We start from the raw sequence: 21,626 nt of genomic DNA, 5'->3' as shown, positions 1-21,626 counted from the left end.
TTTTTGTCATAAGCCAGTTTTACCAGCAGTGATTTTATATTTGCTGCTACATTGTGATTTCCTGCAATTACTATATTAAATTGTGCCAATATGGTACTAGTATCATAAAACACAGTAGATGTACCCCATTTTTGATTCAGTGAGTCACTGTCAGGTCTGCTTGCGAGCTTTGCTTCAGAGTTATTAGCTAGATTTGTACTGCTGGAGTTTAGGCCCACATTGGCTGTTCACTTTTTTGCTAGTTGTTGGTCAGACAACAAGGCTTGCCAACTCCACCAGAGTGTGGATATATAATATGTCCAGAATATGAAAGAGGTAGGCATATTTGGCTTCTCTATGCCCTTATGTGCTTAATTTACTTTGACAGGTTACAGTCATCTCATCATTCTGATTTCTAGAGGAAAACAGGTGGCCGTAATTGATTAATCATGATTTATGCTGTATCAATACAGTTATTTTACACAGGGACTGGTTTGGTATTATTTGCATGTCTAAAAGTGTTGTTTATTTCAGTGGCAGATATGAGTGCACAATGAATGCCAGATCAACCTCAAAGTGACATCAGTTTAAGACAGCAACAGAATAGAACTAAAGGATGAAACCTTATCCTTAAATAAGGGTAAATAGGATAAATAGTATATCAGATGATGAGACAGATCTATCATGGAATAATCTTGTCAAAATCTATTTCTTAGACACCATGATTTGATGTTTTGTTGGCCCAAATAATTTATGTTGATATTTATCAGAGAAATATATTGTGTTTGCAGTTTTAGAGATTCTTTCTCCATGGAACTGGTTTTCTCGTTCTTACTTCTGAAGAGTAGATTAGTACAGATTTTCTCTTGGGGTCATCTTCACCTGAATCTCTTTCCGAGATATTAACTATAAAGGCAGGGAGGGCTGATGTAGTACCTAGCAAGTCTCTTAGGTACATGTGCCTGTCTATACTTAAACACCTGTAGGGCACCCCTCTCCCTATTAAGCAATCTTAATGTAAATCCTCCAGGGTAACAAGGCAGGCTTCATAGACAATCACATCAATGTCACATTTAGACATTAATATGAATGTTTTTCTTCTTTATCTTTTTTTTACTCAGTAATCAACTCAAATCAAATCAAATAATGGAATGTTGTCTATACACTGCAGTTGTGTATTCTGTTATAAGCTGCAATAGAAGGTGAAGGTTATTTTTCTAGTAACAGACTAAATCTTGATCAAATTTAATCTTGACTTTTTTGTAATACTATATCGTTATATTTCTTTGTTTCAGGTTTGCTGTATTTGTCTAAACAGGAAGCAAATCAGCACTTATGTGGCATCCTAATAATCACCTGGTATAGTGTTCTACAGACTAGGTGCCTCTACATTTACTGAGTTGCCTAATTAGCTCTGCAGTAAAATCTCAGTGTCTACAAATGCAGCCCTATTAGGCTGCATTAAACTAATAAATGCTGCTGTAGATTAGTACTTGTAAATACAAGTACTATCCTGCAGTGGCATTATTTAGTGCACTACAGTGAATGTATAGATGCTGATGGAATTGGCTGGGGCATGAAGGTGCTGTATTGCGGGGGCTGCCTGCTGGCTAGCCTTGTACTGGAGCACCCCTGTGCCCCAGCCCACATCTACCCCAACACGCATTGAGCTGGGTAGGAGCAGCTCCAGGCTGACCCCTTCAGGCCCCTTGCCAGCCAGGGCTACTCTGACCTGGCTCAACGTGCCAAGGTCCCAGGCACATGTGTAAACACAGTGCCTGGGAACATTAGGCTCCAGCATGTTCCCAGTTTATTCAATCAGATTAACATCACATGTAGATGTGCCCACTGTGGCTCTCTAATCTTGCGAAAAGATATGTGGGGGCCTGTACTTACATCTATACAGAGTTCCTTTTGAAGTCAAAGGACTCTGTGTGGATACAAAGATATCCTTGCAGTCCTATAGACCTAAATCCTACAGATAATTTAATTCATGATGGTCTGTATTCACTTGAGTAGTTCTATTAGCTTCAAAAAGAATACTCACTGTAGTAAGCACAATGCTTGCTAGTGTTTTCTGAATCAGGCCCTATAATAAAATGTAAGTCTGTGACTTCCATTTTGGAACAGTCTCTGTGTTCATAAGCATATCACATACTGCAGATGCACCATATGATGGGGGGGTATCTTTAAAAAAATCAATATTTATTAATAGGCACCACACCCTTATATAAAATGAATTTTTGATTTTCCTATTTTCTCTTCTATTAAAATATTCTCTCTTCCTCTCATACACACACACACACACGCGTGTTCTCACACAGACAGCTCCCCACTGCATAACTGTTACTTGTTGGCAAAATGGTTGACTTTTTAATGCTGGCCACTGTACATCAAAAATAAAATGAAATAAGATCTTCATGCTGATAACGCTGTCTAGTCATTTGACTTTATTTGTAGCAACATGTGTCTTATTTTAAATTGAATGATTAAATAAGAAGTGTCATCCTGGATATGTTTACCTTTCCTTTAATAAGCAATCCCATTGTAAACTCTGAAGACAATGCAGGCTGATATTCATGTTTTGTTATAGTTCATCAGAGAAAATACCTTTCAGTGTCAGAATTCCTGTGTGGCAGGCAACACAAGGAGTTGCTTAACAATCATCCAGAAAGACGGAAACATTTAGAGTCAGAGAGAGGAGATTAAAGGCAGCAAATTTCAAACCAAGTCTTATCTAAGGATGGGGAAATGCCTTGAGCTGTCATCCCCAGAATTTCAATATCTTTCATTGTCTGATAATCTGTCATATGAAATCTTTTAGTAACTAGGGCTTTTATCCCCTTGGTTCTTAACAGTAACAAATAAGACTCATTATCATAATAATCTAAAGACAGCAAGAAAACATTTTCACTGATTTTTGTTTTTATGAAATTTTGAGCATCTACTCTGTTTATTTCTATCAAAGTAAAAATGCCACTTGTGGTAATGTTATTGCTAACTATGGCTTAGAACATTTTATTAGGTAGATGATAAGTGAAGAAAAATCAAGCAAGTCAAAAGTACAGCTTGTCTCCTCAGATATTATCACTGCCATCAAGACATAACATGAAAGGGTCCAGGACCCGATTTTGTATTCAATACTGTATGATAACACATAAGATTGCCTGTATTTTAGAATCTGTTACGCTGATATACATGAGTTGAATTGGGCCAGATGTTTTAACAGGTTCACAAATAACAGTACAATACATCGTTAATAACAAGAATGATCTTGTGTAATTGGTGGCCATGGTGAACACTTGCATTCGCGTATCTAAATGCTTTGTGAAATATTGAGTCCGCACCGTCTGCTGGTTTCAAAGGCAAGTTCAATTCAGTGGGCAATTTGGGAAATGTCTGTTCTCTAGTTATTTTCCAACTCTTTTAATCAGAGGCTATTCAATTTAATTTAAGAGTTTTGTTTGGTTAAAGTGCGCATTGGGAGGGAGGAGTTGCTGCATCTGGATGTTGTTTATGTTGCCACATCCAAAGTATATAGATTACTTTTCAGTCTAGTCTACTTTTAGTTTACCTTTATACTATAGTTGTTTGTTTTCAGCTGTTTACCATTTTTCCAGAATTAGGTATACATTAAATACAATTTATGAAAGTATTATTGCATTGTATTTTATATGAAAGTATAAAAACATTTTCTTCTATTCTTTTGCTTTTTTTAATCAAGCTGAAATTCCTGAAGTAATATCTATACATAAATTCATAGATTCACAGATGCTAGGGTCGGAAGAGACCTCAACAGATCATTGAGTCCAACCCCCTGCCCTGGGCAGGAAAGAGTGCTGGGGTCAGATGACCCCAGCCAGATGCCTATTCAGTCTTCTCTTAAAGACCCCCAAAACAGAGGAGAGCACCACCTCCTTTGGAAGCCCATTCCAAATTTTGGTCACCCTTATTCTGAAGAAGTTTTTCCTTATATCTAGCCTAAAACTGCTCTCTGTCACTTTGTGACCATTGTTCCTTGTTACTCCAAGATGTGTCCGGGTGAACAGCATCTCTGATCCATTGCTGCATCCCCCTAATGAATTTGTAGGCAGCCACAAGTTCACCTCTCAGTCTTCTCTTGTGGAGGATGAAGAGGTCCAGGTCCCTCAGTCTCTCCTTATAGGGCTTGTCCTGTAAGCCCCTAACCATACAGATGGCCCTTCTCTGGACCCTCTCAAGTCTATCAACAACCTTCTTGAAGTACGGTGCCCAAAACCGGATGCAGTACTCCAACTGTGATCTGACCAATGCCACATAGAGGGAAAGTATTGCCTCCTTGGTTCTATTTGTCATTATCTTCTGATGCATGATAAAGTGCAGTTAGCTTTGCTGATGATTTCATCAGGAAGACTCATCATTTTGGAGTCCACTATGACTCTGAGATCCCTTTTTGCTTCTGTGCTGCTGAGAGGGTCACTTCCCAACCAGTAGGTGTGCTGGATATTTTTGCACCCTAGGTGCAGCACTCTGCACTTGTCCTTGTTGTACTGCATCCTATTGTGTACTGCCCACTTTTCTAACCTGTCCAGGTCTGCCTGCAATCGTTCCATACCCTCTGGAGTGTGCACTTCACCCCGCAATTTAGTATCGTCCACAAACTTGGACAGGGTACACTTCACACCCATACTCAAGTCACTGATGAAGATATTGAAGAATACAGGTCCAAGGACCAAACCGTTTGGAACCCCACTACCCACATCCTTCCAGGTCGATACCAACCTGTCTACTACCACTCTCCTCGTGCAACCACTAAGCCAATTTGCCACCCACTGGACTGTGTAAACATCTGTGTCTCAGGCTCTTAATTTTTTTATGAGAATGGGATGAGATACTGTATCAAAGGCTTTGCTAAAATCCAAGAAAATGCCTCTACTCCTGCATCTAAGCGTTTTGTGACCCTGACATAAAACAAAACCAGATTGGTCAGGCATGATCTACCTGCTACAAATCCATGCTGGTTTCCATGCTGCATTATTTTTCCCGCTGGACTCCCAGAAATATGATCCTTCATAATCTTTTCAAAGACCTTTCCAAGGATGGAGGTGAGACTGACTGGCCTATAATTTCTTGGATCCTCCTTCCTCCCTTTCTTGAAAATAGGGACCACAGTGGCTCTTTTCCAGTCCTCTGGGACCTGACCTGAGTGCCATGAATGCTCAAAAAGCCATGCCAGTGGTTCTGCTATGACACTGGGCAATTCCTTCAGTACCCTCAGATAGTGCTCATCTGGGCCTGCTCACTTGAACACATCCAGTCCATCCAAGTGACTCTGCACCAAGTCAGTTTTAAAACAGTGTGATTTGGTGTGGGTTTTTTTTGTTTGTATTCCATTTTTTGAAAACTTTCATCTACATAAACTTTCAGGAACTTTCAGGACCTATAGGAACTTTCATCTACATCTGTCCTCTTTAGATTGTTCTTTAGATTGTTACTTAAAGATTCTCATACAGTGACAATACAGTTACTACTCAGGATGCTTAACAGACCACCTGGCTTGCTTTGGTCAGACTGTACTCCAACTACACAGGACACTGATTCTCAGCCTAAATGCGATGGCACTCTGAGGTGCCATGAAATCCTTTTGGCTAGGGACAGACATTCAGAAAGCAGGAGCCTGAATTGATTCAATCTTCACAGGTTAGTCTAACTTGCCTAGATTGAATCAAGTTGCAAGTGAATAGACATTCAGAAAATGCAGACAGTAGCTCTGGCCAGAAGCCAGAGGATGCTAGAGTGCTCTGTAAGCTTCAAGGAAGCTGTTCTGGGTGGGGAGGCAGGGCTAGCCATCCTCTGCAGTAGCCTCAAGTGAACTGGCCAGGGAGGGGGTTTAATTCCCCCCTTCCTGTCCCACAAGCATGGAGCTGAGCCGGGGTCCACCTGGCCCTTCCCCCTCACTGCTACAGTGGTGGGGGCAGGAGCAGGGATGCCACTAGAGGCTGACCAGCATAGCCCCCTGAGGAAGAGGGAGCAGGGAGGGTGTTTCTTTACCTCTCCACCTCCTGTGCTCCCTGGGATTGCAGCCAAGGTCTGCCAGCCCCAACCACTGCCACCACCACTGATCCCTTCCTGTGATTCACAAGATAAGCCCAGAGATTTCAAGTAGGACTCCATAATGTCAAAAACATTCTGACATGTTGTTATCTTTTTTGAGGTCTTTGGATCAGAAGAATTGCTATATTATTTTTCAGTGGTTAAAACCAAAGGGGAAACTAAGAGCTAAGAGATCAGAGATCATAACATAACAGGTGTATCTAAGTCAGGGATGGGATCTAAGTCAATTATTTTGGGCAGAGGGCCACTTACTGAGTTTTGGCAAGCCTTTGAGGGCCTCATGCCAGGCAGCCAGGGGCAGATAAATATTAATTTTATAAATTTTTTAGACATCCCACAGGCCAGATAGAATGGCTTGTGGGCCGCATTTTGCCCACCCCTGGCCTAAGTCATGGTAATGAAGGTTCATGTTAGCCAGAAATAGCATTGAATTCAGAGCACTCTCCAACAGAGATGTAGTTCATTCATTATTAGCATTTTGAAAATATTAATCTGCTTTTAATTTAGCAAGATAAACCATACTTTGAGACGCATCATTTATTAACTATAAAGTAAAGATAAGAATATATGTATGTATTTTTTCTCTCTCAAATAGTTTTCTTTTCCTGTCCTCTTTAGATTCCTGGGTCAAATCTTTTAATGCAGCTTATGATATTTAATTATGGAAGTGCCATTAGTCTATACCCAAGTGTCCTAGACTTATTTGAAAATCAGACCATAACTTTTATTTAAATTTAATTTTTCATTTTAAATATTCTGTTTTAATAGTGGAAAAAAGAGATACAAGCAATGTGCTATGTCATAAATATATCACAATAACCAAGTGTGGAACAGAAAAATAGGAATTATGATATTTAAAGTATTTAAGGTCTTTGAGAATTAATCCTAAATATTTAAAAAGAAGATTCAATCCTTGCATTTTTTAAATTTTAATCTAATCAGTTATTAGAAACACAACTTTTGATTAAATAATAATAATAGGGGGAGGTTTTAAATGAGAATTATTTGTCCGATTATTACCATTGTTGCTCCTTGGTGATGCTGGAAAGGTGGGCTGAGTTCTTGTGCATCTTCAAGGACTAATAGAAGTGGTTGAAGCTGGCAGGTGGGGAGGTCAGAATAAATACAAAACACAATTTAACTGGACTGTAGGAGTGTGCTAAATATCCAGGGGATTTTTTGGAAAGGAAACAACAAATCTTCCATTGAAAATACAACTTTAAACAATTTGAAGTAACTTGAAATCCTTTATATAGGGACCTGAATTGCTCATGGGATTTTTAATGGAACATGGAATCATTCACCTCGAGGGCACTATTGTGAATTTGCCTCAGACTGGCAGTAATATAAACAGAAATGTCTATTTTTTGAAAATGGTCTGTGAAATGAATCACATTAGTAGTCTGCTTCCAACTGATCTATAGAAAAATAGCCACATAAAATCTGCATCAGTCAGAAGAATTGTTTACAGTGTCAGCAATGGATTTCACAGATTGAAGGGCTTGGAAAAGGAGGCTGTCGGGGAAGCTTGAGGCATTGGTATAAAAGCTTATTCTTTTCCCATTCTCTGGGTGGGATAGCTAGGACTTCATTGTCAAGGTATGCACACTGGGAATTTTTATGAATGCTAAAATCACTATTTATGCTTTAAAAGTTTTATTTCTAAGAAATTTGAACCAATTAGTTGGTTACTCCATGAGTAGTGGTTATATCATGGCTGTGTTTACCTTATTGGTGTGGAGTAATAGTGACATCCAGTGGTTGGTTATTTCAGTTGTATGTATAGATTACTATATTGAATACGTATAGTGTATATGTTCCAGACAGTGTTTCCTACTGCAAAGCCCTTTCCCAGGATCTATCAAATCTGGGGGCTTAAAGTACTGTTTGATGCTTCTGTATTACCACTGGACTGTAGCAAACAATTCATCATGATTATAATCTAATTTTGCTTTTGTTTTATGCTCATTTTATGCCAATTTTAAACAGGTACACAGCTATACACAGCTACTGAAAAACTGAAGGTTACCATTTTTGTGGTATTGTGTTCACAGCACGGGTGGCTGAACTTCATTCCATGTTTATTAGGGAACTGCCTAAATATATTTTTCAAGGCAACTGCATTCAGATACAGAGAGCCAGAACTATACATGGAAATGTGGGCGTGCAACCCTTCTCTTCAACCAGCCCCAGCTCCCCCCAGATCTGAGCCAGTATAGCTGGGGGGGAAGAGGGGGCTGAGTGCTCCCCCACAACTTAGCATCCTGCCTACACCCTGCCTAAGCCTGACAGCTGCACAGCTCCTGGCCCTGCATCCTATGACTGTCAGCTGGTTTGGGCAGCAGGGCAGGGAAGGGAGGGAAGCAGAGGCCCTACCACGTGGGCCTAGCCCCAGCCCCCCAAGATCCAAGCCAGCACAGCTAGGGGAGGTCACACTGGGGGCCTCTACTCCCTGCCATCGCTGCCCCAGCAGGGCTGGGGACAGAGGTTTTGCTGCCTGAGCAATATGACAGCTTGGGGCCAGGACAAGAGCAGCAGAGCATAAACCTAATTCCTGCTTGCCTCTGTGCGGGGGGGCGAAGGGCCACCTGGGATGCTAGCAGACTACCACCTAATTTGAGTTGCTAGGGGATCTGGTACAGAAGTTCAATATACCAGTCTCTCCTAAGTTGCTTAAGTCTTATGCTTAAGTCTCATCCAGATTCCATCATTTTAAAACTGATCTACGTGCACTGAACTTCTCTATGGTTATGGGCGTAGACTGGTTTCCGAGCACTTTTGCAAGTATCTGTACCTAGCCTTTGAGCACCAGTCAGTCATAAAAATAATTTTTTAAACATTTAAAATGAAACTAATTTAAAAATTATTTTGAAAATTTTCCTTAACGGATTGCGAAGATTCCCCTTACTAACATAAGTGAAACTAAATATTCAGTCTTCCCAGTAATTCACAAGTAAAATAGAATACAGGCTAAGTCTAAGGATTTTACCTTGAAGAAAGTAAGACATGTCAACCTTTTCCTTTGAGGGAACACATTACTTTCCCATTTGCTTGCCTTTTTACTTTCTGTTGACTGCTCTTCCTTACTCTATCCAAAATGCTGGTAGGCTAGGAAAGGCTGTTGATTCTGGGTCAGGCTCAGAGGGAGTATCAAGCCCATGCAACTCCTGTCGACCTTTCAGGATTTGTTGCTTTGTGTCCACCCTCATACAGAGGTGATGTGAATAAATATACTTTAGTAAAAATATAAGAACTGTAGGATTTACTTGAAGTCCCTCAGGCTCAAAACAGTCATGATGGAGGTTTCAGCTGCACGTGCACTGAATCGTTTGCTACATAATATCAAAAGTGTCTGAGAAGCAGGTTTCCTGCTTATCTATATATTAGTGGCATTTCATTATAATCATGGAAAAATGTGGATTTGGGGTTACTTTTTTAAATCTGAAAATTGGGGATTTTTTTAATCAGACAAAAGCAAGATCCTTGCTGAGAAGAAAGTAACAGTAATTTATGATTTACTCTCAAGAACAAAAGTGGAAAAGGCAGGTTGGCTGGCTTGGTCCAGTACTTCAGCTGTAGATGGAGACATCTGTCTAATGAAATTGTTCTAACATAGTCTGCATGAAAATTTATTTGAAAAATACTTCACAGCATATGGTACTTAGGAAATGTGTTCCGGGAAAAACTTCGAACTCTGCTGTAATATTTACAGTTATTGAAATATTGTGAATAACTGCAGCCTGCTAAATACAGCTGATATCATATTGCTCCCTTAGGACTGTATTTTACTTAACTGTTATTACTGTTATTTTTCCCTCTTGAGTTGCAAATCATTTGTAATAACCCAATCTGTTTGGACCTATCTTCTTCAGAAATCCTATTGGGTCCTACATATTAGCCTGTTTCTCCCCCAAATTCCAGGCTCTTGTGAGCATGGTTCCTTACAAACTGCTGTACAACCTTGATATTCTGACTTCCAGGCATTTGGCCCTTTTGGACAAAACCAGTTTGCAGGTTAACTTAGTAGTAGGTGATATTTTCAAACCTAACAGTTTGAGCTCTTTTTCTTAACAACCCTCAAGTAGCTTATCCAGCCATTTTTTTTCTTCCTGCTTGTTTTTTCTTAAAGGCTGCCTTCTGTACTAATCTATTTTATTCATACAATAAATTTCCCTACCTCCAGGTCAGCATACCATATTCATAAATGATTACACAGCATCCTAAAGCACTTAAGCCATGATACACAGGAAGTCATAAGCATTCAACACGTCCTAATTGTGTGCTAAAACTCAGTGCTTTCAGTTTGAAACTTCCTATAAGACCCATGCTTCCATTGCTGCTTTTGGGAGTGGAGATCACTGGGTAATTTCTGAGTAGGAGGCAATGAGTTGGGATGACAATCAAGGAGTTCATGTTGAGTGCCAGTGTTTTCCTCCCTTCCTCTGGGAAGAAAAAACTGCAGACTGTAGCAGTTTAGCTAACCTGATTGCTTTCAGCTTACCTGCCAAATGGTATCACTAATGTTTGTGTTATCTTGCTTAATTAAAAAAAGGAAATTAAATGCAAAAATCTGTTAGTGTGTTGTGAAGCTATATGGCAAACCAACACCCCTTACTGAGTTCAATTCCAGTGTACTCATACATGTCTGACAGTCAGCAAGGACAGCAATTCCATGCAGCCATATCACAGTGAACAATTCTTACATTGGCATCTAACCTGCTAGGGTATGAGCAATGTTCAACCAAATTTCTGGAGGACTGATGTAGTTGATATTTGGGTAATGGTAGGTTTGAGGGGATTTTTGGAACAACCCATATAAGCAAGTTGTTTAATTAGGCATACCTGGTACCTTTATACCAAAATTTTGCAAATATCACCTGACTCATTCACTCTGCAAATTGTCTCAGATACAGGTAGATTAAAATACTACATAACCTTTTCTTGGATTTTTTTTATGGGAAAAAACTTTAAATGTGTATTTCTTCTTTATTTTTAATATTGAAGTTTGATCTTCAGTGGCACTTTAGATTCAGAATCACTATCTACCATGGCGCACAATTAAAGTGACTAAAAGGGAATGGAATCCAAGCTGTTTATTCACATATCTGTCAAAAATGTTTCCCTTTGAGGGTATCATTTCAATTAATACAATAGAAACCAGAATGGCAAAATAGGACAGCCTCAAACCATGTAGACAGTGTCAGTTAAATTCAGATGTCAAACATGGCTTTCAGTTATAACCCTAGTACCATAGATCATATTTTTAGAAAGATGTTTAAAACATGCTCTAGTTTATTCTCCAAATTATACATTATACTTGCTATATAGATAGATGCACCTGCTGTTTGTCTGTGCATACACATAAATACACATATTTATGTTATGTAATATAAATATCAAAATCTACACTAATTTGTAACATTTATGATACAATTTTATTTTCCCAGGAAAGCTTGAATATGCAACCTTAACTCTGTCCCCTTAAGTATATTTACGGATGGTAGAAAATAGAGGGAGAAGTATGACAGATATTGTGGCCAGCCCAGTCCACTGTGGCTGTGCACAGACATTTGGGGAGGTTTGGGGGAGGTTGTATAAAAATAGCTACCCTATTTCAGGTAATTCAGGATTGAAGGAGAGGTGCGCATCTAGCAGGTAAGTGGAGGGGGGTGGGTTTGGAACAGGAGGCAAGCAGGCTCCAGGGAAGAGATTGCAGGGAGATCGGGGTCAGGGGGAGGGGGTAACATGTGGCATCTGTGGGAAATATGGGGGAGGGCAGGTGGGTCCATGGCAGGATGGAGGGTACAGAAGGGTTTGCAGGATCATGTGGCTTGCTGGGGTCTGTGGGGGAACTTGAGGGATGGGGGCTCTTACTCCCACCTCTGGGACCAAGGGCTGTTTTTACCTCCCTGACCCCTCTACCCCCAGATGAATACCCCTCCTCCCAAGCAAACCTGCCTCCCCCATGCTTCCCACCCCCCACCCTGACTTGCTTCGTTGGCTCCCAGAATTGGTGGATGCTGAAAAAAACAGCACAGGGAGTGGTTTGTGAGATATGGGGGGGAAGGGAGGGCGCGCTGTGGGCTGGAAGTGGTGTCCACCTGGGGGTAGGGCAAGGGGCTGGGGGTTGCAGTTCAGGTATGTTTTAATTTGGTTGTCTAATAAAGAGTAAAGGCCTGAAACTTAATCTTTGCACAGGGCCCCCAGTCAAATTTCAGTTGGTCAGATGGAAGGGGTAATTGCAGAACCATTGGCTGTTATCTTTGAGAACTCATGACAATTGGGTGACATCTCAGATGACTGGAAAAGAACAAATTTATTACCTATCTTCAAAAAAAACCAACCAACACCACAAAAGCCCAAAAAAACCCAACCAACCCTCCCCCCACCCCCAGGAGGATATAGTAAAATATAGCTGTAAATTATCCTAAATGAATCAGGTGACATTCAGTAAGGACAAGTGCCAAGTACTGGACTTGGAACAGTAAAAGACAAAAATGGGAAGTGATGGGTGCAGAACCTGTGGATTGTAGTGGACAGCAAACAGCATATGAGCCACAGCTATGCTTGTATTAAAAAAACCCTAATACAACAATGGGCTGTTTTAACAGCAGCCTTGCTATGAATCAAGGGAAAGTTATTCCACTTGATTCAGCACTGGCAAAACCTCACCTGGAGTACCATTTCCAGTTTGGGACACTGCACTTCAGGAAAGATATGGACAAATTGTAAAGAGTCTATTAGACAGCAACAAAGATTAAGGGTTTTGAAAACATGGCTCACAAGAAAGATTGGAAGAATGGGATTATTTAGTCTAGAGAACGGAATATGGAAGAAGGATTTGATAGTCTGCAGCACAGAAAGTGTTGTCTTAAAGAGAATGCTGATAGGCTATTCTCTCTGTCCACAGGGACAGGGACAGAGCAAGAATAATAGGCTTAAATTGCAGCAGAAGATATATATGTTTGTTATTCTGAAGGACTTTCTAACTATGAGGTGGTTAAGTGCTGGAACAGATAACCTAGAGAGGTTGTGGAATCCCCATCACTGGAAGATTTTAAGAGCAGTTTAGGCAAACACTTAACTGGGATGGTTTAGTCAGGGAAAATCCTGCCTTGAGCAGGGCGTTGGATAAAGTAACTTCCTGATGCCCCTTACAGGTCTATTTTTGTTTTACTCTAAGAAGACAAGTTTTTTGATTTGGTATTTCCATCACAGAAGTATTTTGGAGTAGTTTGGAGTCTCCAGATATCCCCCATTTGCTTCTGACCACCAGGTTTAAAAAAATCGCTCCCTTTCCCCTTTATTTTTCTCCTGTGGTTCTGGGACCAAAGAGCAATATACATTAGAATGATGCAAACCCTGGCATTACAGTAGCACATTTTACATAAAAGAGCACAGTAAATTAGCAAGTAACTTGCATCAACAAAGACACATGTAGTAACAGAGTACACCCTGACATACCACAACAAAAATTAATTAGTAAACATGTGCATTATGTTAATAATGTAGGAGCCTAAAAGCTTCATAATTTGGTTTGGGTAAACACCCAAAAGCTTTTACCTAAATAATCTGCTAGCTTTCTCAAGTCCCACTCACTCCCCATCCCACAAAGAGCTTTTTCACTGATTAACATTACTACTTCCCCCCTCCACCCTTCAACACACATATATTACCTCAGTGTGGGTTATATCATTTGGTAGGAGGAACAATGACTTGCTGTATCATCCAGCTTCTCTGGGCATCTTTGGAACACTTTTTTCATACTGGAAAAGCGAATCAAATGGCTCCTTGTGATGCTTCTGAGCCTATAGAGTAGGTTCAGGCAGTCCAGGCATTAAGAAATGCCACTCAGAAAACCAGGCTTGACATCCTTCACCTTGAAATTTTCAGTAAAATCAAAGCAGTGTGTGAGGGAACTAGCCAAACTTAAGAAAAAAAAAAATTATGAGATATTCTGTGCTTTTATAGAAATTCAGTGAAACATTAAAAAGGCCAAAGTTCTCTTGTTTATAATTTTGAACTCAATATATTGCACAGGTGTGGGTATATCACTGTAGATGTTTGGATAGCAATTAATGTTGCCAAATAAGATAATGTTTCAAAACTAAGTGTATTAGAGAACGACTTTGTAGAGCGGATAGGTTCCCAAAGTGCTCTCCGAAGCACCTTTTGAAATAAGCAGAAGCACCATATTCAGTTTCTAGAAAATAATCTATTGCAGGGGTATAAAAGTCATCCAGCCTTGTTGCCTGAGACTGGTCCATGGGCTGAATGAATGGCATGGGGACAGTCTTGTGGGCCAGATTGGGCCAAAGACCTCACCACTTCCCCATATCAGATCCAGCACCCACAGTGCAGGCAGTCAAGGACCATGCCACATGTAGCTTCCACTCTGGCTGATCCTGTATACAGTGCAGGTTCTGGACTTGCTGGAGAGGGTATGTGTGTATTGCAGTCCCAGATTGACCTAAGCAGGTGCTGGATTCAGCGTGCAGGGGATCTACCCAGTCTCTCTCCTCGTACATACTGGATCCATTGCCTGCTCTGTCTGGTCTGGGACTACAATGCATGAGGTGCCTGCTCCAGGATTTACACTGCACATGGTACTCACCCTGGAGTGGACACTGTGTATGGCTTGCATCCTGGATGGAGTGGGTGCTGTGGGCACTAGATCCAGCATGCAATGGAGGCCTGGATTGGCCCTGCGCAAGACTAGAACTGAGGACTGGATGATGTAGCTCTGCAGGCTATTTTTGGCCTGTGGACTGTATCTTTGAGTCTATTATTTAATGCATACTGGCCCAGAAGAACCTTTTTCCTGTCTGTCTGTTCATCTGTCTGTCTGTGTATATCTATATATATGTATGTTATACACACACACATACTCATGCATATATATGGATACACGAATGCATACACACGCACACAGATATAGTCAATAGTCATTGCTATTAATGTACATATGTTTGTCTGGGAGAAGTACCTCTGAGAACTATAAATCATTTCTCAAAAGAAATGGGAAACAAAAAAGTCATATTAAGATAAAACATACACAGTGCACTTATGTGTCCTACCCTTCATTTTGTGTGTGGAGATATAATTTATCTTTACCACTTGGTATATAATTCCTTTAACTGAAACAAAACAAAGAAAAACAAAAAAATTTGGTGAAATTCTGGCTCCCAGACTGCTCTGCAGAGCTCTGATAACAAAAATTAAAAGTTTAATTAGCTACTCTGGTGTTTTTCTGTTGCAGGAGATGCTCTAATGACAGAGACAGAGTATTTTAATCACTGGGGCTGTTCTTAGGGAATGTGATATCATGGCTAGGCTGCCTTTCATCTTCATCTACCATGGCTACCCAGATTGTCTAACGGAAGGAATAAGGCATAGATTAGAGCAGCCTATGGTCTCAGCTACTATAAAGTTAGACCAGTACCCATCCACCTAAAGAACACAGGAGCTTGAAGTCCCATAAGAAAGCTTAAAACACATTCAGTTACAGAGGAAAGGGTTTCACATACTAGACTGCATTAATGTGAAAAATATAGTTTGAGAAGTTCACCAGCCTTTAAACTCCACAAGGTTCAGTTGTCTCTGCCTTCTACCAGATGAGCTGGTGATGGTCTAAAGCAATGGATAGCATAATTATAAGAAAGTGGGAATATTATATTTAGCAAAGTATTTCTGAAAAATAAGTTGCTTTGACTGAAGGAGATATACCGAGGAGGAAATGACTGTGAGGATATTATCATTTTTAGCTCATAGACATAATTATTGGGGTGCATTTCTGAAGAGCTTATGCATTGCATAACATTTAATAGATGCATAATGTGGAAAGGCTCATGGCTTATGAGCAAAAGTTTATTTTCTTCTTAATGCTTCTATGCATGGACGCTCTTTCCAGTTCAGTGATAATACAGGAAATCCCTTCCTAGTTTACACAGATTGCTGTCAGACCATAGTCAGTACAAGCCAGCTTTAAGGCTGACCTCTATTGAATACAGAAATCTGTAGCCTCAAATCTAGTTATTTAAATGACAGAACAGGGAGGGAAAAACATCTCATCCTATGATTTTTTTTAAAGCATTTATCTATGTTCATACAATGTCACATTCAACATGGTCTGAGCTGGTGCACTGCGTTGTGATTTCTATCATCTGAAAAGCACAAAGAAAAAAAACCTTTAAAAACCCGTTTATGGAAAGTGTCATGTTTTAAGGTCTATGCATTAACTTTACGCAAGGACATTTTACAAACAGCAGTAGCATATACCAAAAAGTATGTGCACCTTCCCACCTTCAAGCCTTTGCACTGTTAACAACTCAGTCATACCCACTTTACATAGTTATATACATTTATTCTGTGGACTTTTTTCAGTCTTCTGCTGGCTCACATTGAAATATATGTTCCTTTTCACTACCTCTTAGTTATTGTGTGGGTTTACAATGTGGGTGGAAAGAGGAATTATTATATACTGTATTTAAGTGACCCACTAAGGAGTATATGTCTGCATTACTCATGTGTCTATCTAAATGCCCAATTGTACAGGCTTTCAGGAGGTTTAATTCAGCAAAAAAAAAGTGAGCCCAATCTAAATAAGTTTGCCTTAGGAGGTGCATTAGCTTGGATCAAGAAGGGTTAACCTGATCTAGGAAAGGGTCAACCTGATCTCCTGAATGCCTTACACATTTGCATCACCTCCCTCCCCCCTTCCCCATGGACTGGGGAAAAAGTAGCTGTTCATCCCAGCCCCAGGGCTTTGCCAATCCCACCACTCTGATGCTGGCTGGACTATTTTAGCTCCCCGTGCCTCCTGACTGGGCAACCCACCAATCCCTTGCAGACCCACCAGTCAGGTCTGCCCCCCTCCCCTCTTCCTGCCAATCCCACCTTACAGACCTGCCAACCCTCTCTGATCCTACGTGTCCCTCTCCCTACCCTGAATTACTTACATCAGGCTCCCTGCACAACTCCTGGGCGAAAGAAACAGCTGCATGCAGGGGTGAACTAGGTCAAGGAGAAGCCTAAAGTAAGCTGCTTAGACCTAGACTGGCTGTGGCGAATGCTTGTTTGCGCCCATAGGCAGCATCCAGGTGTGCAGGGGCATGCACCTGAAGCAGCATAAATAGGAGTGGCACAAATCTGTGCTGCTACTTTGTGCCACAGCATATGCCCCTGCACATGTGCTTTGTTGTGGGACACTGCGGGTGCATCTACATGAGACACTAACTGTGCAATAGCCTAATAAAACTGCACAATAACAAACTGGGCAAAACCCATGCTAATACACAACTGTGCAGCAGGATTACACTATTGCGCAGTTAACATCTGAAAAACCCATGTGCCAATGCTCCTGCACAGTAATGCAAGTAACTGAGCATTGATTTTGTACTTGGTTATCCAAGTATTAAATTTAATGTGCAGTAACTACAGCATATTAATGAATGTTTAGATGCACCCTGTGTCCCACTTTGGGCAAGCTGCCTTTGCTCAGCTTTTCCCAGCTCTCAGCATGCTGCAGTATCTGGGGCACAAATGGAAGAGTGGAAATGCTCTGGCTATGGGCCAAAGCATCTCCCTGGAGACCTGAGCCTCTGTTTATTCCGCTGCATGTTATTGAAGCATGTGCCATGCCACTCATTTTTTTTCTGGGAGGGGGGGGTTGCCTACTGGGAAATCGCAGTAGCAATTTTTGCCCCTTGTACTGCAAGGGCACATTTTAATGTTCCACATGTGCAGTTTGTGGCACCACAAAGAGGTTTGTGGCAAAGACAGGGTTTCCCTGTTTACCCAGATGCAGCCCTGATATTCCCTGCTTACACAGATGTGCCCTGAAGATCCCATGGGTGCATCTTGGTAAGCAAGGACAGCCAGGGAGGTGTTCCTAGGGATTGAGGGGCTTGAACCTGTTTGGAAATTTCTGGGGTATGCAGGACTGGGGCCCTCAAGCCCTCAGAGAACACATCACCTGTTGCCCCACAGCATCAACAGGTGCAGGAATGGATGATGTGTTTTAGGGCTGTGCAAAGCTTTGCTCCCTGATTTGATTAGGCGGAGATGCGGCCCAATTTGGTGGCCAAATCTCTGAATCTGAATTGAATCAGGAAACCATTTAATCTCTCTGAATCGAATCGGATCTCTCGAATCGAATCAAATCAAATCAGATCTCTTGGATCGAATTGATTCAGAGGGATTCAGAAAGATTTGGCGATTTGGATATAGACACAGCTTTAAATGTTTTTTCTACATACTTCAAGGTACCAGGTGGCTTGTGAATGCTGCGGTAGTGGGGTGGATGGAGCATCCCACAGGAGTGCAGCAGGCTTCCCAGCGCGCTCAACAGCAGACCCGGAAGTAGACCAGAAGCATTTCCAGTCCACTTCCAGGTATGCTGGGGAGTGTGCAGGGAGCCCCCACACACCCTACCTGGCTTGGCAGCTGGTGCCTCCTAGGTCTGGGGGGACACTCAGGGTCCCCCTGCGGCTGATCGCCGAGTCGGAGATGGGTGCAGGGAGGCCCCCCCAGCACACTCCGTGTCAGACATAGAAGTGGACTGGAAGTACTTCTGTTCCACTTTTGGGTTTGTCACTGAGCATGTGGGGGGTCCCCCTGCGCTCCTGTGAGACATTCCATTCTCCCCAGCATCACAGCATTCGCGAGCCATGCCTGGTACCTTGAGGTATGCAGAAAAACATTTAAAGCTGTGTCTATGGCCGAATAGCTGATTCTCCAAATCAGCATCGAATCTTCAGATTCAGCGGAATCAAATTGGGGACAGTGATCTGAATCAACTAATCAAATCACTGTCCCTGATTCGGGCTGAATCTGAATCTGAATCAAATATAACCTGCTTTACACACCCCTAATGTGTTTCACTCAGTGAAGTAGATCAGCTATGCTGGGACATATCCTACTACAAAAATGAGAGATCCACCACTAAATAATTCCTGTTTCAAACTACTTTTTATATTGCTATGTGTAACATGTACACATTTACATGTTACTGTTATAGAGGGTCTCTTGGATTCTCTGCATCTCAGAGAGCTCCACTCTCCCTCCCCATTTCTAAGCTGGGCAGGGCAGGGAAAGTGGCTGGCTCCCTGACAGCTCAGGTGGAAGAGAACTGCAGCTCTGCTTGCTGCTCTGGATGTCACAGAGATGTTTCTTTTCCTCAGCAGCAGAAGCAACAGCTCATTTGGTAGGGGAGACCACCAATTGGCTGTTGCTGCTTTGGCTTTCAGGCAACCCTATCAGCTGTTTCTGTAGAAGCAATGGCTGTTCATGTGAGCCTGTCAGTGAGCTTGTAACTCCCATTGGTTGGAAAGTATACCTTTACAGAATTCTCAGTACTGTGCCCAGGGGCCTCTGAATGTGTGTACAACCCATTATACTCTTTTTTTTTTTTTTGTGCTACAAAATGCTGAGGCACTTTGTACTATAAATGAATTTATGTCTTTAGCTGTAGATTTAAGATTAAGTTACAAAAAGCCTGCCAGAACAACTTAACCCCCTCCCACATATGCACCTTTTGTATTTACACTTTTCCAGGGTTTTGAGTGTAGTGGAATAGGAGTACACTTATGCAACTTGTAGGCAGAACAGGATCTGGCCCTAGTGTGTTAACTCCAATTTTTTGTCTTTTGGTTTTTAGTTCTGGATGTCCTTGGTCCATATTCATATAAGTTGGTCAAGAGATGCTTATCATATTTGCCTTGGCTGTAAATGCTTCTTCAGCAATCTCAACTGTTAAATAACAAACTTTTTGGTTGTAGGATATAATGTGCCAAATCTATAGCTGCTTTAAATTGGTGTATACATTGCTTTAGCTAGCTGAGGGTCCAGCATTGTGTGGGCCTATACATTATATATGATATGATAGGATAGGATATGCTATGATATAATATGATATAGTATCACGTATCATAGTGTCTGTTTGTATATCTTTATTTATTTAATCTTAGGTACCTGTGTGTACATTCAGGACACATGCAATTTACATAACGTCTATCTAATTGACTTTATTAGATTAATGAGATTTTGAGCACCCTGAGGCCTAATTAAATTGATGATCTATATGGTTCCCCCCCAGCTATATAATTTCCCCCTTCCCTTCCTCCCCACCCCGCCCCAGCTAAATCCAGTTACAATTAATCATGTAGGATTTTCAAATGAACCAATGGAGGCAGACAGTAGGGGGTGTTTATAACATTTGATCTGTTTTGGACTATGCTATGAAAGACCTCTTGTTCCAAAACATCTAACCCTCAACCATTATGACGGAAGGACTGATGGAAATGATGATTATTTCATTAGGACTTTAAACTATTACTGATTGTGTGAACCAGGCCTCTTGTCTACAACTGGGTTTTAGTCTCACTGCTCAGCTCGTCAGACTTGTATTTGTTCTATATTATTTTTATTTTGAAAGTTATATTTTATAGTGCTCTCAAATTAATTACTAACAGTTTTTAAAAAGAAGATGTTTAATGGTGCTATTAGTAAAATACTATTTAAAATAGTTAAAATACTAATTGTCATGATATGAGGCCAGGTGACAGTGAAACATGAGGTGAGAAGATTAATGTTGGAAACTGAAAGTCAGGAGAGATTAAAATGATAAAAGAAAACCAACTGAGAGAGCAGGAGCTACAAAGCAGCTTGATGATATGAATGGTGCTAACAGGAACAAGGTGGGGGAAATGACAGTGGTAATGATAAGCAGAGGCCATTTGGCTGAGTGGCTTGGATAAATGTCATGGGGGAAGGGAAGGGTCTAGCAATTAAATGCTTAAAAAGGGATTACCAGTGATATGAATGAAATAACAATGCTTGCAGAAAGCCAGGGTGCCTGTACACAGCATGGCATGTAATCCTCGTTAATTTAACGAGTTCTAAAAATTTTAACCTGGATTATTTTGGTGCATCCTGTTTGTGTTTGCATGCCATGGGCTTTCGAATAAATTAAGTCCCGTGTGCAGTTCCCTGCAAATTCCAGCAGGGGGAGCCAAATACAGTCTAGCTTGGATTGCCCTCCCCCTGCTCCCACCAGCTGAGTAAAGCAAAATCCCTGACATTTGGTCAGGGTGGGGGGAGGGGGAACAGAGTTTGGAGCTGCTATATGGCAGGAGGGGTGGGGGTTGCCTCTGAGGGCAGCAAAGAACTCCATGGCCAGCTGGGCAGAACAGGGGCCAGTGCCTGTGCTTGCAGGGGCTGAGTGGCCAGGAGATGCTGCCCAGGCGGAAGGAGGGGCTGTGGCCAGGAGGCCTGGTGCACTGCAGCAGCCCCATCCAAGGGCAGAGGGTGCCACAAGCCTCCCCTCCTCTTCCCTCCAGTCTGAACTGGAGCCAGACACACTCTGCCGCCATCTGCATGAGATGGAGCCACTACACTCCAGCCCAGTCAAGAAGGGAACAGCTGGGACCCCTCCAGCAGAGCTGGGGGGAGGGAAGGGGCAGTGGGTTGGCAGTGCAGGGTGGGCACCGGCAGGAGTGGGGGGGCAGGAGACTGGTTTAGGAGCAAAGGGCACTGGCAGAGCTAGGGTCACTGGG

General features: G+C 41.6%; 1 protein-coding gene across 2 annotated transcripts in view; it reads left to right on the top strand.

The window, feature by feature from the left end:
* Nucleotides 1–21,626, top strand: part of FGF14 (fibroblast growth factor 14) — an 828,657-nt gene that overhangs the window by 738,005 nt on the left and 69,026 nt on the right. The window lies entirely within an intron of this gene.

This window comes from Gavialis gangeticus, unplaced genomic scaffold (assembly GCF_001723915.1).
Source record: "Gavialis gangeticus isolate Ggan-Ray unplaced genomic scaffold, GavGan_comp1, whole genome shotgun sequence".
Taxonomy (NCBI): Eukaryota; Metazoa; Chordata; order Crocodylia; family Gavialidae; genus Gavialis; species Gavialis gangeticus.
This window is presented reverse-complemented; position numbering and strand designations above follow the sequence as displayed.